Source organism: Echinops telfairi, unplaced genomic scaffold (genome assembly GCF_000313985.2).
Source record: "Echinops telfairi isolate 266 unplaced genomic scaffold, ASM31398v2 ScPeMD7_24;HRSCAF=84, whole genome shotgun sequence".
In the NCBI taxonomy this organism is placed as follows: Eukaryota; Metazoa; Chordata; class Mammalia; order Afrosoricida; family Tenrecidae; genus Echinops; species Echinops telfairi.
In genome coordinates, this window is record NW_022103921.1 from 7193422 (window position 1) to 7209285 (window position 15864).

At 40.9% G+C, this 15864-nt stretch overlaps 1 protein-coding gene across 1 annotated transcript in view; it reads left to right on the forward strand.

The window, feature by feature from the left end:
• Positions 1-2832: 2832 nt before the first annotated feature.
• RALBP1 (ralA binding protein 1) overlaps positions 2833-15864 on the forward strand; it is a 70815-nt gene continuing 57783 nt past the window's right edge. The window contains exon 1 of the mRNA XM_004714096.3: positions 2833-3014. The gene's annotated coding sequence lies outside the window, so the exon portion shown is untranslated. The remainder of the gene's footprint in view (positions 3015-15864) is intronic.

A 15864-nucleotide genomic window follows, 5' to 3' on the forward strand; every position in this document is an offset into this window, starting at 1 on the left:
TCAGTGTCCATCCCTTGGCCTAATAAGTATTGCCAAAGGCAGAGATTCTTGAAATTGGCACCATAGCATGTCTATCCCAGTGGTGAAAGGGCAAAGAGAAAGCTTTTGAAATTCAGGATGGCTACCTGCCCCATTATCTAGTTATCTGTGGGAAGCTCTTCAGGGTCATCTTGAGGTTGAACTATGAAGCAAACAAGATACACATATTGATGCCCAGTGGAATCCAAATCAGAGATTCTATAAGGCAGAGTAAAATTTGTGTTTGCAAGGTGGCAATCTTTATGGAAACAGACTGCCACATTTTTCTCCCACTGAGGGGCTGGTAAGTTTGAACCACCAAATTTTAGGGTAGTAGCTGTTTTCCGGTACAAAAGAGACTCCATCTCTAACTTATTTAAGGTGAACATTTTATTAAGTCATAAACGAGACAAAAACACAGGCACAGGTTATTATAACTAGGACCAAATGATGTCCAAGCTTTGTTGAGATATAAAGCTTTAAGAGCATGGGAGGCCAAAGGAAATTGTCAGGAAAGCATTAATATATCACAGTTACACATGGGACTGCAGAAGCAGGTACAGGACACGTACATTATGCTGCTAGAAAGGTTTACAGGATTGATCTGTGGCCTCCAACCAAGGCACTCAGGGTGAGATTGGTAGAGCATGACTCACGACTGTGTCCCCCGTCTGTCCCCATTAGGTGACCTCCATCAAGGACACACCCAGGCAAGGCCCAAAGAGAGATTGCCCCACCCTGGGATGGCTGGAGAGGAGTGGAGGCAATCTACTTTCTAATTCACTCTGCCTGAGGGCAAGATTATCTATATCCTTGGGTCCCTGATGGTGTGATGCTCAAGTCTTGGGCTGCATTCCTAAAGGTCCTCAGGGAGGGAGAAAGACCGGGCTTTCTCTTCTCAGGCTTTCTCTTCTCCCGTTTGAACAGAGTCTAGGAAACTCGCAGGCGCAGTTCTACCCTTCATTGACTTGATGGCAGAGTTTTGGTTCATGATCAGTAAGAGTTCACTGGAGGCTTAATCTATGTGGGGACTCTGCAAATGGATTTTGATATGTTAACTGCTATCCAAGGCCTTTTGAAAACTGGGGTGCTCAGAATTTTTAATACACAACCAGAGGTCTGCAGTTCAAACCCACTAGCTGCTCTGCAGCAAAAAAGGCTTTATCCTTCAATGAAGAGTTAGTCTCAGAAACCCACAGTGGCAGCTCTACCTTGTCCTATACAGTCTCTCTGAGTTGGAATCAACTCCATGGCAGTGGTTTTGTCTTTTCCGGTTAGGCAAGTTCTGTAACCAGGGCTCCCTGGGCTCACTCTATAGAGTAGGCAACGGAGAGTATATAAGGCAAATTTGATAGATTTTAGGAAACGTGATCAGGAGGTATCGTGCAGCACAGATTGCTGTTACCACTGCGAATAGATGTGCTTGTGAAGTTCCCTCTCCCCTGGCCCCCAAACAACAAACCTACCCCATCAACTTGATTCCATCTTGTGTGGATCCTTACTTAGGGTTTTGGAGCCTGTAAATCTGAAAGCCTCATCTATTCTAAATAATTTCTTTCTCTTAATAAGTTGCCAAATTTTCTAAAACACTTCAACAAACAAACGCGGATTTCAAGCAATTAATATGCTGTAGGGGACTTGGGGGAGGACTTTCAGTCCTGATTTCTGGAGAAACCTAATTCTTTTCATTCGTTCTCAGAATTCAGTCTTATTTGCGGGCTAAACATATGGCTGGGCATTTCTAACTCAAATTGCTTTGTAAACGGTGATCCAAACAAAGTGGTATGACAGCAATTCTGTGAGAAGGTGGAGGGAGGGCAGGTTGGAAACAGGGAACCAATTACAAGGATCTACATGTGACCTGCTCCCTGGGGGATGGACAACAGAAAAGTGGGTGAAGGGATACGTTGGACAGAGCAAGATATGACAAAATAACAATTTATAAAATATCAAGGGTTCATGAGGAAGGGGGACAGGGGAGGGTGGGGAAAAGAGGTGCTGATGGGGGGGGCGCTTAGGTGGAGAGCAAATGTTTCGAGAACGATGAGGGCAATGAATGTACAAATGGGCTTTACACAATTGATGTATGTTTGGGTTGTGATAAGAGCTGTAAGAGCCCCTAATAAAACGATTAAAGAAATAATTTTTCAAAAAGGCCTAGCAATTCTGTTGGCTCCGTCAACACTTAATTTAGGAATTTTGTGGGTGGTCCCCCACTGGCCCTCGGCGCTTCCTTTTTCTAAACCCCCAAGTGAAGGTTCCCACCCAATGCAAAAAGATTTCCCATCCAGTTGAAGGCCTACTTAGCTGCCCAACCTCCCAGGCTCCTTTAACTGGTCAAGCTAACTGACGCACGAGGGCACAAAAGACCCGAGCTTCGGGAGCTGAAGGCAGAGTTTTCAGAGCGTGGAAAGAAAGGCTGTTTCTTCTTCCAAGATCACCCCAAGCGCTGTCCCAGAGCATCTTCACGAGTACCTTTAAGGGCGAAGGAACAGCCCACCCTGACGCCCACCAGCCGCACTGCGCAGGCGTCGGCACAATCCTAGCACGGCGCGCGCTTTCGCGTGTACCTCTGTCCCCGACGGGAGCTCCAGGGCTTCAGCGGGCGCGGCCCTTCCTGGGTGTTGTAGTGTACTTTCCCTCGGCGAAGCCCCGTGAAGACAGAAGGTCGGCGGTGCGAGAACTACTACTCCCGGCGTGCCCCGCGCGAGGCTACGGGCGTTTGCCCTTCACGGCGTTAGCAGTCATTCCACAGGCGACCGGGACCCGGGAAACCGGCTGCGCGGGGGGAGGCAATGCGCCTGCGCACAGGGCGGGCCCGTCCGGGTCGGTCTCAGTCATTGTAAACAGGCGGCGGCTGGGCGGGGTCGGCATGGGGCTCCCGGGGTCGGCCGGGGGCGCCGCGCGGGAGGCGGCTACGGTGGCTGGGACGGCCGCGTGAGCGCGCGGAGGCGGTGGCTGCGGCGGAGCGGGCGGCCGCGCGGCAGCTCTCCCAGGTCAGTCGCGTGGAGCGGTCGCGTGCCGAATTGCTGCGTGCCCCTCGCGAGCCGAGGGGTCCCGCACGGCCCCGGCCTCTCTCCGAGGCTGACAGGCAGCGTGCCGGGCGCGGCTTCCGCCGCTCTCCTCTTGGAATTGGGGGCTGGGGGCGTGGCTGTCTGTGGTGCTGGGTTCCCCGGTCCCCCCACTTGCTTGGTGCCGGCGTATCCCACTTCCCGGACAGCCCCCCGCGATGGGATCTGAATTCGTGATTCAGTGTTCGCGGGGACTGGAGGAGTTAGAAAGTGAGCACCCCTGATTCTCCAGGGCCCAGGAGAGCGGGTATCATCACCATCAAATATTGTTGTACCTCCAGTCCTGCCTCCAGGGACTAGGACAGGGTTCTCCGTGGTTCCCACGCCGGCACTGAACCCCTGGGGGTCTGCTGAGTACTTAGTTCAAGTTTGAGGGTGTGTGCGTGTGGGGGGGCGGATTGACAGAGCTGGAGTTGAGAATACTTCTCACCACTGTTTTGCAAGTAAGCATTTACCCAAATACTCTTCATTGAGGTTGGTTTCTCTCTCTCTCTCTCTCTTTCTTTTTCTATTGTGTATTCTTGAGCGTGAAACTGGCTTTACGAAATAATCCACACTCCAGCCTTACCTGAATCAAACTGGGCGGAAGTTTTGAAATTCATTTCTCCAGATTATCCCTTTTGAGCAAGCATGTTTCCTTTAAGACCTTGGAGACTTCTTGAATATAGTGAAATATTCTTAATTCGTGGTATTTTGAGTGGGCTTATAAAAGAATGAATATTGCAGTAGCACGCTGATAAAAACCTATACTGAACTTTTCGTTTAGTGGAGTGGGCATATTCTAATGCTGCTGTACTTTGAGGAGCATTCCATTATGCTTGAGCAGTTATGCAAAAAAGATTTAAGTGGCAATAAGTAGTAGACCAGGGAATGGTGAAAATGATTAAGCGTTCGATTTCGTTGACACTTCAGACCTACCTGGAAGATGCCTCTGAGGACAGGCCTGATAGAAAGGGCACAGCCCCAACCCTTTGTAGTACAGCTCCATGTGCAAACCATATGTTGGCATGGTTTCGATGGCACCTAACATGAGATAAGCCCACTTTTGGTTTGGTACTCACTATGGCAAACCAAAAACTCATTGGTCTTGAGTCAATGCAAACTCTTCAGAGCTCCCTATAGCAGCACATCAGCGGGACCATGAATGACAAAGGTAGCCTCGCTTTCCGTCAAATTGCCTTGGTGATTTCCTAATTCCTGTCTGAGTAAAATCCAACCAAACTCACTGACACGGAGTAAATTCTGACTCACAGTGAGCCTACAGGACAAACTGTCCCTGCAGGTTTCAGAGACTAAATCTTTATGGGAGTAGAAAGCTTACTCATTCTCCCACTCAGTGGCTGGTGGTTTCCAACTGGACCTAGTCATTAGCAGCCAGCACATAAACCCATTATACCACCAGAGTTCCTGGTGTTCTCCTGAAAATGAGCAGTTTTAGTGTAAGGTGTATTGGCAGTAGGAACAGGTAGAAAGTAGATTAGTTCCTACTTTTCAACGTGACCCAGAGAGCCAAGTCAGGTAGGCTAATTTAATAGTTACCATGGAGAAGTAATTCATTCACAATATATCTTGTTAACAAAGCATTAAACTGTAATATAATTTGCTATCAAAATATTTCTAATTATCGATCTTATAGGAACCACTTCTTTAATTTAGAAAGGCATCAGAAAGTACACATTAGCAGGGAGGGAGCACTAGAATTGATTTTAATGATGTATATACAACTCTTTTAAAAAGCGATTTAACCATGGAAGTGTGTATGATATGTGAATATTATATCAAGAAAAATACTAAAAAAAAAAAAAGAAGAAACTAAACCTGACCAATGGTTACCATGGGTGAAGGAGGAAGAGTTTTTGCTTAGGGGATATTGAGTTTATGTTAATGGTGGTAGAGTCATTTGGAAAAGGATATAAAAAATGGTTGTAAAACATGAAGAGTATAATCAGTGGCACTGAATTATACATGCAGAATTGTTGAATTGGAGGATGTTTTGTTGTATATATATTTGCCACAATTAAAAATAATTACACAAATAATTAGTACAAGGAAAAAGAAAATGTTCGAAAATTGTGATAATGATTGTACAATTCTTGATCCGATTGAACTATCGTATATCTGGATGAAGTTGTTAAAAAAATAAAGCTGTTAAAACAGTATACATTTATTTTAATTGGTATGGTGCTATGAGTTTGGTGTTGGGCTGCTAACCTCTGAAACCCACCAACTACTCTACTCCAAGGGGGAAAGAAGAGGCTGTCTGCTTCTTTAAATATTTATAATCTTGGAAACCCTGGATAGGATCCCAATAGGTCAGAATTCACTCGATGGCAGTGGATTTTAACTTGTACACATCTGTATGTATGTATAGTTGTTTGCTAAGCAAGGGAAGATTGAGTCCAGAACATAACCTGAAAGTTTATTTCTTCATTTTTGAAGGAAAATCCCTGATAGAAGCATATGTTAGTATATGTAACCAGGGACAAGGAAAACTTCAGATTATTATAAAAAGAGGAATTATAGAGCAGGTACCATGCCAGATCAAGAATACTCAGCATCCCTGCCTTCAGGGTGGTAAACCTCTCTCCCTTACTTTAACTGTCAGCAAGTATATTACATTAAAAAAATCATTTTATTGGGGGAAGTATGATACAATTTAAAGATTGCTTTGATTACAAAAAATGTAGGGATCTCGTGAGTGTAAAAGGAAGCAGTGGTCATTTTCTCTAAGGAGGAGAAGAGGGATGAAGAGGTGGTAACAAGAGTACATCTACTAAGTGTTGAAAACAACTGCACAGGCATAAAAAGGATGGGCATTTAGGAAGATAGAACAGCGTGAGCCTGGGAGTTTAAAATTATATAGGGAGTTGTAGGGTCTGCAACGAGTTTGTATAGTTAGCTGGAGTGCAGGATGGTGGCAAGATATGAAACTGGGGAGATAGGTGGAGACCAGATTATGAATGTTTGTATGCCTTTGAAGTCATTGCAGTTTCATCCTGTAGCAAACAGAAGCATTGAGACAAGACATTGATGAATCCATTTTAACCCCCTACTGAGACCCTGACCCTGGCTAGTGCAAATGGTCAAGTATTGGGCCACTAATCAAAGGTTTGTTGGTTTGCATACTCTCAGAGAGGCACTTTGGAGAAAAGGTTTGGCAACTTCCTTCAGAAAGATCTTAACCATTGAAAACCCCATGAAGCAAGGGTCTCGGAGGAGAGGAGCCAGTCAGGGTGCAGGTTAGCAACGATGAAACATACAACTTTCCTCTAGTTAAGTGCTCCACCCCACCCCACCCTACCATGATCCCAATTCTACCTTACAAATCTGGCTAGACCAGAGGATGTACACTGGTACAGATAGGAACTGGAAACACAGGGAATCCAGGACAGATGTCCCTTCAGGACCAGTGGTGAGAGTGGCAATACCGGGAGGGTGGAGGGAAGGTGCGGTAGAAAGGGGGAACCAATTACAAGGATCCACATATAACCTCCTCCCTGGGGGACGGACAACAGAAAAGTGGTTGTAGGGAGACGTCAGACAGTGTAAGATATGACAAAATAATAATTTATAAATTATCAAGGGTTCATGAGATTAGGGGGGGTGGGGAGGGAGGAGGGAAATGAGGAGCTGATGCCAGGGGCTTACGTGGATAGCGGGTGTTTTGAGAATGATGAGGGTAACGAATGTACAAATGTGCTTTACACAATTGATGTATGTGTGGATTGTGATAAGAGCTGTATGAACCCCCAATAAAATGATTTAAACAAAAAGAAAGAAAACCCTATGAGGCACAGTTCTGATCTGACACACATGGGATTGCAAACACTGTATGGCACCTTGTTGGGTTTTGGTTTATATGTCAGGCACTATATATCATTACAATTTAGGAAGGCCTAGGCATGACTGAGGCAGAAAATGGGGAGAAAGAAATTGAAATCAGGGTAAATTGGACAAAGGTATGATTTTAGAAAGGGAACTGTTTTTTATAGCTAGAGCATTGGCTTTCACAGGTATGTTCTCAAAGGCATGTGTGCTGTTCTATGGATTGTAGATCTTTTTTCCTTTATATAATTAAAGGTTTCGGGATTTTAATCAGGAAAGAAACATGATTAAGTTGTCATTTTAGAAAGATCATTCTATTACAGAGCAGGGTTTCCTAAACTTTTTCCACTTGTGACCCCTTTTCATCCAAGAAATTTGCAACATGGACAAGCACTGCCAAAAATATCTCGTACTCATTGTGTTTTTGATTTTTGAATTAGTGTTTGGTTGTTGTGCATTCAGAAACCTTTCACTGTTGCCAAAATTTTTGTAGCCCTCACATTCGGTTACCCAACCCCATATGGTCTATGCGATACACAGTTTCGGAAGCTCTGTGTAGAGAATGGAATTCACAAGGGATGGAGGAAAACTGAGGCTTGATGTAGAAAGACAGGTTAGGAGGTTTTTGTAATAACTAAAATTACAGATAGGTGTCTAAAAAGTGTCTGTAGGGATACGGTAATAAGTTAATTGCAGAAATATTTCAGAGGTAGATACAAGATTCAATAATTATGAGTGGGGGGAAATAGGGTGAATTTGATTTTTATTTGGTTCAACATGTATTGCTTAAGTATACTGAGACGGAATGAAGAGGAGGAAATTTTGGGGGAAACCATACTTAATTTTGGAAATAGTGTTATCCTTGAAAAGTCTTGGTTGGAATATATACTATAGAATTTGTGGTTTGGGTATGTATGTAGGAGACGTAGTTGTTGTCATAGGAGCTAACAGAATCCTTTGGCTAACACCACATAGGAAGTTTACTGACTGACAGTAGTATTGGATCTAGGATCTACACAAGACCTTTTCTGGCTGGAAAAGGAAGTTATTATTATTATTTTGGAAAAGGAAATTAAAAAAAAATCATTTTATTGGGGGCTCATACAATTCTTATCACAATCCATACATACAACCATTGTGTCAATCTCATATGTACATTTGTTGCCATCATCATTCTCAAAACATTTGCTTTCTACTTGAGCCCTTAATATCGGCTGCTCATTTTTCCCCTCCCTCTCCACTCCCCCATCCCTCATGAATCCTTCATAATTCATAAATTATTATTATTTTGTCATATGTTACATGGTCCAACGTCTTCCCCCGTCCTCTTTGCTGTCCATCCCCCAGGGAGGAGGTATACGTAGATTCTTTTAGGAAAAGGAAATTCTTAAGTGCTAAGAAATGTATAGAAATGAGAAAATATCATGTAAGCCAAAACAGGATCATTTCAAAAGGAAGTTATACTTCAAATGCTTCTAAAGGTTGCATGAAACACGTTAGGAATCTCTTAAAAATTTTTTTTTACTTTTGCCTATTGAATTTGATAAAGAGAAAGCGATTGGGTATAATAATTAAGTGTACCGTTTTGGGAAAATGGTGGAAGCTGGAGTTTATTAAATTAATTAGTGAGATTATAGAGAATGGAGATGGGAAATATAGATTATTTTAAAAACTTAGTATGAAGAGCTAATAGCAAACAAAGAGTTGAGAAAGGGATTTTTCAATAAGGCTCAGACTTTTGACTGCTTTGTTATTTTAAAATTTTATTTTAATAAGCCTGTATATGTGGTTTCTTTTTCTTCCTTTTTTTCTTTTTCTTTTCCCACCTACCCTCCTTGCCCTTGTGTCTTCCATCCTTGGTCTAGTAGTCTTTAAGGTCTTTTCCTTTGGAGTGAAAACAATTTTTATTTTGTGTTTTCCTTTATAATAACAGTGTCACAATGTCTTCCAGTTGTGTCCATATCATGAGGTGTTTGACAGACTCATCGTTTTCCACAGTGGTTGTACCATTCTGCCATCCCACCAGCGATGTTTTCAGGGTTCCTTTCCCTCTACATCCTCTCCAGCATTTGTTTTCTGCTTTTTTGAATTTTGCTAGGAGTGTTGGTATGAAGTAACATCTCATTGTTACTTTATTTTGTTTCCCTTTTGGCTAATGAACGTGAGCATTTCTTCATATGATTGTTGGTTGCCTGGATGTCATCTTTAATAGGTCACCTATTCATGTTTTGTGTCTGTTTTTTATTAGGTTTCTATTAATTGTGTTACAGTTTTCTACAGATTTTTATATTAACCCTTTATCTGATAAATCATTGTGGACAATTTTTTCCCTCCAATCTATGGATTCTCCTTTTTACTCCTTTTTTCCCTCCAATCTATGGATTCTCCTCTTTTGTTGAAGTCTTTTGATGTATATAAATGTCAAAAATTTGGAAGGCCTTAGTCCTCTATTTTGTCTTCTTCAGTTGTGGGTGCTTTTCATTATGTTTGGTTGTATGTTTATAGCTTGTGCTAGGGTCCTTAATTTTTCATTGATTATCCTTATGGTTTTAAGGTTTATGCTTAGGTCTTTAATCCATCTTGGGTTTGTTTTATACATGGTGGGAGAGGTGGGTCCTGTTTCATTCTTTGAAAGGTAGAGATCCAATTTTTCCAGCACCATTTATTGAAGAGACTATCTCTTCCTCACTTACGATGTCTCAGTACTTTATCAAAGATCAGGTGTCCAGAGGTGGTTGGTTGAATTTCTGGATTTTAATATCTGTTCTAGTCTATTGGTCTACATATCTATCATATCAATAATCGGATTACATGAAGAAGAATGCTGCATCACGGTTGGAAGAAGGCTTGTAAACAACCTGCGGAATGCAGGAGGACTTGAAGCACTCGCTGATGAAAATCAAGAATTACAGCCTTCACTATGTACATATTGTTGCTGTTGGTCGGCGTTCTGCTGCACATAGGGTTTCCATGGGTTGGAACTGACTCAATGGCGCCTAACAACAACAACCAATACGCAGTTGTTTTGATTACCACGGCTGTGTGATCCATTTTTAAATCTGGGAGTGAAAACTTGTCTACTTTGTTTTTTAGTAGTGTTTTGTTTATCCTGGATATCCCTCCTTTCTATATAACGTTGGTCATTAGTTTTTCCATTTCTTTCTGAAGAATTGTGTTAGGTCTTGGATTGGAATTCCGTTGAATTTATAGAGTGCTTTTCGTAATATTGACCTTTTCACTATAGTAAGTCTTCCTATGCCTGATCATGGAACATTCTTGCGTTTGTGTGAGTCTCTTTTCGTTTCTTGTTCAAATGCTTTATCGTTTTCTTTGTATAAGTCTTTTGTGACTCTTGAAAGATTTATTGTTAAGTGTTTTATCTTTTGGATTGTTACTGTACTGATAACCTTTAATTTCCTTTTTAGAATCATACTTAATGTCAAGAATCCAACTGATTTTTGTACATTGATCTTGGAGCCTGCTACATTGCCAAATTTTTAAATAGTCTCAGTAATTTTTAAATCAATTCTTTGAGGTTTTGTATATATAGGTTTATGCCACCTGCAAATAAAGAGAATTTTGTTTCTTCTTGGATGCTTTTAATATATTTTGGCTGTCTAATAGCTCTGGCTAAGACTTCCAGGGCTATTCAATAAGAGTGATAAAGGACAGCCCTGCCTAATTCCATTCAAAAGGGAAATATTTTCAATTTATCTCCATTAAGTGAAATGCAAACTGTTGGTTTCACAAATATGGCCTTATTATGTCAAGGGATTTCCCTATGATGCTGGAAGTTATGTCGCTTGCAGGGTCACCCAAAGTGAACAGGTTTCAGTAAAACTTCCAGACTAAGAACAGACAATGAAGAAGAACTCTGCTCTCCACTTTGTAAGAAGAAGCTGCTGAAAACCTTATGGAAAGCTTCTAATCATGGCCAGGACACAAACAAACAAACATGGTCAGGTACTGAAGGCCCAGTGAATGGAAACAGAACATTGTCAGAGACAGTGCAGAGGATGGGCCCCTCTGGTTGGAGGGCACTCGAAATGTTAATGAGGAGCTGATTTCTTGGAGTGGGGTTGACCAAGTATTGTGAGTTGGGCAAAGCCTGTGGGAATGGAACCTACAGGCTATTCCTTTGCTGATGTGGCACAACTCAAGGTAAGGAGAAATAGCTGCAACAATTTGCTAATGATTGGAACTTGGAATGTGTGAAGTATGAATCTAGGAAAAGGAAATGGAATGCATGAAGATCAATATCCTAGGCATTAGTGAGCTGAAGTGGACTGGTATTGGTGATTTTGAATTAGAAAATCATGATTTACCATGCTGGGAATAATACAAAGAAGAGGAATGGTGGGGCATTTATTGTCAAAAAGGACATTTCAAAGTCAGTCATGAAGCACAATGCTCTGTGATAGAATTATGTTTATCTACCTGTCTTCAAGGAACTACAATCAATACAACCATGATTAAAATATATGCACCAACCACAAAAGCTAGTGAAGAAATTGAAGAATTCTACCAGCAATTTCAGTCAGAAATTTATCAAACATGCAAACAAGATGCATTGTTAATTATCAGTGGTCAGAATGCAAAAGTTGGAAGCAAACAGAAAGTAACAGTAGTGGAAAAAGACTAGGTGATAGAAATGAAGCTGGAGGTTGTATGATGGAATTTTGTAAAACTAACGAGTTCTTAATAGCAAGTACCGTTTTTCAACAATACAAAAGATGACTACACACATGGACTTTTCCATAGGAAATATATTGAAATCACATTGAATACATATGTGCGAAGGGATGATGGAGAAGCTCAATATTAGCAGCTATAGCCAGGTTGGGATGACTATAGAACATAGCATCAATTGCTCATATGTAAGTTCAGGTTAAAGCTGAAGAAAATGAAAACAAGTCCATAAAAGCCAAAATATGACCTCAAATCTATCCCACCTGAATTTTGAGACCAGCTCAAGAACAAAAGAGATATGATGCATTGAGCACTAATGACATAAAACTTGATGTAGGAGGACATCAAGGACATATTCATGAAGAAAGGAATAGATCATTAAAAAGACAGGAAAGAAAATGTCAGAAACTTGCTCTTAATTGTATAGTAGCTAAAGCGAATGTAAGAAATGATGTAGTAAAAGCTAAACAGAAAATTTCAAAGGGCACCTTGAGAACACGGAGTTATGGTAACTAAATGAGCAAAGACCTAGAATTAGAAAAACAAAAGGGAACAACATGATCAGCATATCTTAAACTGAAAGAACTCAAGAAGAAATTCAGATCTCAACTTGTAATCTTGAAAGATTCTATGGGCGTAACATATTGAATACTGCAGGAAGCATCAAGAGAAGATGGAAAGAATGTACAAGTCACTGTACCTAAAATAACTAGTTAACATTCCATCATTTTAGGAGATAGCAAGAACTCAGGATGCTGAAGGAAGGTCAAGCAGCACTGAAACCATTAGCCCAAACCAAGGCTACAGGAATTAATAGAATGCCAATTGAAATGCTTCAACAAGCACTCATCACTGCCAGAAAATTTGAAGTGTCAGTTGACCAACTGACTGGAAGAGATTCAGTTTTGTACCATTCGAAAGAAAAATGACCCATCACCATGTTCAAATTATAGAAAAATCATGGGTATCACATGTAAGTAAAATTTTGCTGAAGATCATCCAACAGTTATAGCAGTGCATTGACAGTGAGCTTGCCATAGATTGAGGGTGGATTCAAAAGAACATGGGATATCTTTACTGATGTCAGATGGATCTTGACTATGCCAAGGGATTCGGCTGTGTGGATCATAATAAATGGTGTATAACCTCGAGAAGAATGGGAATTCCGGAACACTTCATCGTGCACATGCAGAATTTGTACATGGACCATGAGGCAGTGTGTGAATGGAACAAGGGAATGTGGCATGGTTTAAAATCAGTAAAGGTGTGACAAGGTTGTATTCTCTCACCATACTTAACCCTATAATGCCAAGCGCGGTGTTTTCATAACATTTAATTAAATGTATATATTAATATACATTTTGATAACTATGAAAGTAAAGAATAAAAACAAATATTTTTTTCCTGAAATTAAAAATTCAGGCGTTATAGGGTTATATCTGTATGCTTAGCAAATCTTCAGAGAAGCTGGATTATATGAACGAGTGTGGCATCAGCATTAGAGGAAAGCTTCTTAACCTGAGATTTGCAAATGACACAACTTTGCTTGCTGAAAGTGAGGAGGACTCGAAGTGCTTGCTGATGGAGATTAAGGATTACAGCTTTCAGTATGGATTGCAACTCAATGTAAAGAAGTCCAAATCCTCACAACTGGACCAATGGGTAATATCACGAGAAATGGAGAAACAGTTGAAGTTGTTGAGTTTGTCTTCTTTGGGTCCACAATCAATACTCTTAGAAACAGCAGTCAGGAGATCAAAAAATGAATTGCATTAGGTCATTCTACTGCACGAGACCTCTTTCGAGTATTGAAGAGCAAGGATGTTACTTTGAGGACTAGCGTGTGCATGACCCAAGCCATGGTATTTTCCATTGCCTTATATGCATATGAAAGTTGGACGTTGAATAAGGAAGACCAAAGAAGAATTGATGTATTTGAATCATAGTGCTCAAGAATTGTATTGAAAGTACCACGGACTGCTAAAAATACAAGCACCTCCAAGATAGAAATAAGATCAGAGTACTCCATAGAGGCAGGGATGGCCAGAGCTCATCTTACATACTTTGGACATGTTGTCAGAAGAGACCAGTCCCTAGAGAAGGGTAGAAGTTTGGTAAAGTAGGCCCTCCAAGAAACGAATTGGCACTGTGGCTGCAATGGTAGGCTTGAACATGAGCAAAATTGGGAGGATGGCGCAGCACCAGGCAGTGTGTCATTCTTTGGTGTATAAGGTCGCTGTGGGTTAGACTCAGTTGCACTTAACAACAACATTCCTGTTAAGTGCTTTTATCGAGGATGATGTTTGTCTGCTTTAGGCATCAAAGTTATACTTGCTTCATAAAATGAGTTTGGTAGTATAATGTCCTTTTTCTATATTCTAAGATAGTTCACGGAGGATTGTTATTAATTCTCCTCTAAATGCTTGATAAAATTTCCCAGTAAAACCATCTGGTCTGGAGTTTTTGATATTGGGAATTTTTAAATGATCATATCTGTTCTTGTTTCATCGATCTGTTTAGGTTTTGTACATCAGTCTGTGTTGGTTTCAGTGGGTAATATATTTACCTATTCGAGGTTTTCAAATTTATCTGAATACAGTTTTCATAATATTTTGGTTGGCTCAGTTATGATACCACCCGTTTTCATTTCTTTTTTTTAAAATTATTTTATTGGGGGCTTGTACAATTCTCATCACAATCCATACATACATCCACTGTGTCAAGCACATATGCACATTTGTTGCCCTCATCATTCTCAAAACATTTGCCTCCCACTCTAGCCCCTAATATCAGTTGCTCATTTCCCCCCTCCCTCCCCACTCCCGCTCCCTCATGAACCCTTCATAGTTCATAAATTATTATAGTTTTGTCATAAGTTACCCTGTCCGATGTTCCCCTCCGCCCTCTTCTCTGCTGCCCATCCTCCAGGGAGGAGGCAGTACTTAGATTCTTGTAATTGGTTCCCCCTTTCTACCCCACATTCCCTTCACCCTCCAGGCATCGCCCCTCTCACCACTGGTCCTGAAGGAGTCATCTGTACTGGATTCCCTGTGTTTCCAGTTGCTATCCATACCAATGTACATCCTCCGGTCCAGCCAGATTTGTAAGGTAGAATTGGGATCATGATAGTGGGGGAGAGGAAGCATTAAAGAACTAGAGGAAAGTTATATGTTTTATCGTTGCTACTCTGCACCCCGATTGGCTTGTCTCCTCCCCACAACCCCTCAGTAAGGGGGTGTTCACTTGCCCACCGATGAGCCTTGAGTCTCCACTCTGCACACACCAACCTATACAATGATATGATTTTTTTGTTCTTTTATGCTTGATACCTGATCCCTTCGACAGCTTGTGGTCACATGCTGCTGTGCTTCTTCCATGTGGGCTTTGCTGCTTCTGAGCCAGTTGGCCGCTTGTTTATCTTCAAGCCTTTAAGACCCCAGACGCTACATCTTTTGATAGTCGGGCACCATCAGCCTTCCTCACCACCTTTGCTTATGCACACATTTGTCTTCAGTGATCGCATCAGGAAGGTGGGCACCCACTCTGTTTTCATTTCTCATTTATAATATTTACTTTCCTTCTTTTTCTTTGTTAGATTTGCCAGTGGTTTATCTATTTTGTTAATCCCTTTGAGGAAATTATTTCTTGTTTATTTTTTTCTAGTTTTAAAAATTTTGAATTCATTTATTTCTGCTCTAATCTTTTCTAGCGTCTGATGGTTTGTTTTGCTAGTGTTATTCTAACTGCTGAAGTTGATGTATTAAGGTGTTTATTTTAATGCTTTCTTCTTTGATGTGTGCATTTGGTGCTATAAATTGTCCTGTTTATTGCTTTTTCCTTGTCCCAGTGATTTTTTTGTATGTTGTATTTTTGTTCTCATTTGTTTCAAGTCATTAAGAAAAATTTGCTCTCTATTTCTTCAGTTACCTAGTGTTTTTTAAGTAATGTGTTGTTTACATTTAATGGAATTGATTTTTTGGTTGATAATCCTATGGTTTATTTGTAATTTTATAGCATTGTGATCTGAAAAAAATGGTTATTTGTAGTGTCTTGTTTTTAATCTTTTTATTGTGGGCTCTTACAGTTTTTATAACAATCCATCCATCAGTTGTATCAAGCACATTTATACATATGTTGCCCTCATCAACTTCAAAATATTTTCTTTCTGTTTAAACCCTTGGTATCAGCCCCTTCCCCACCCCCCTCCTCCACCCTCTCACCCTCATGGAACCCTTGATAAATTCTAAATTATTATTATTTT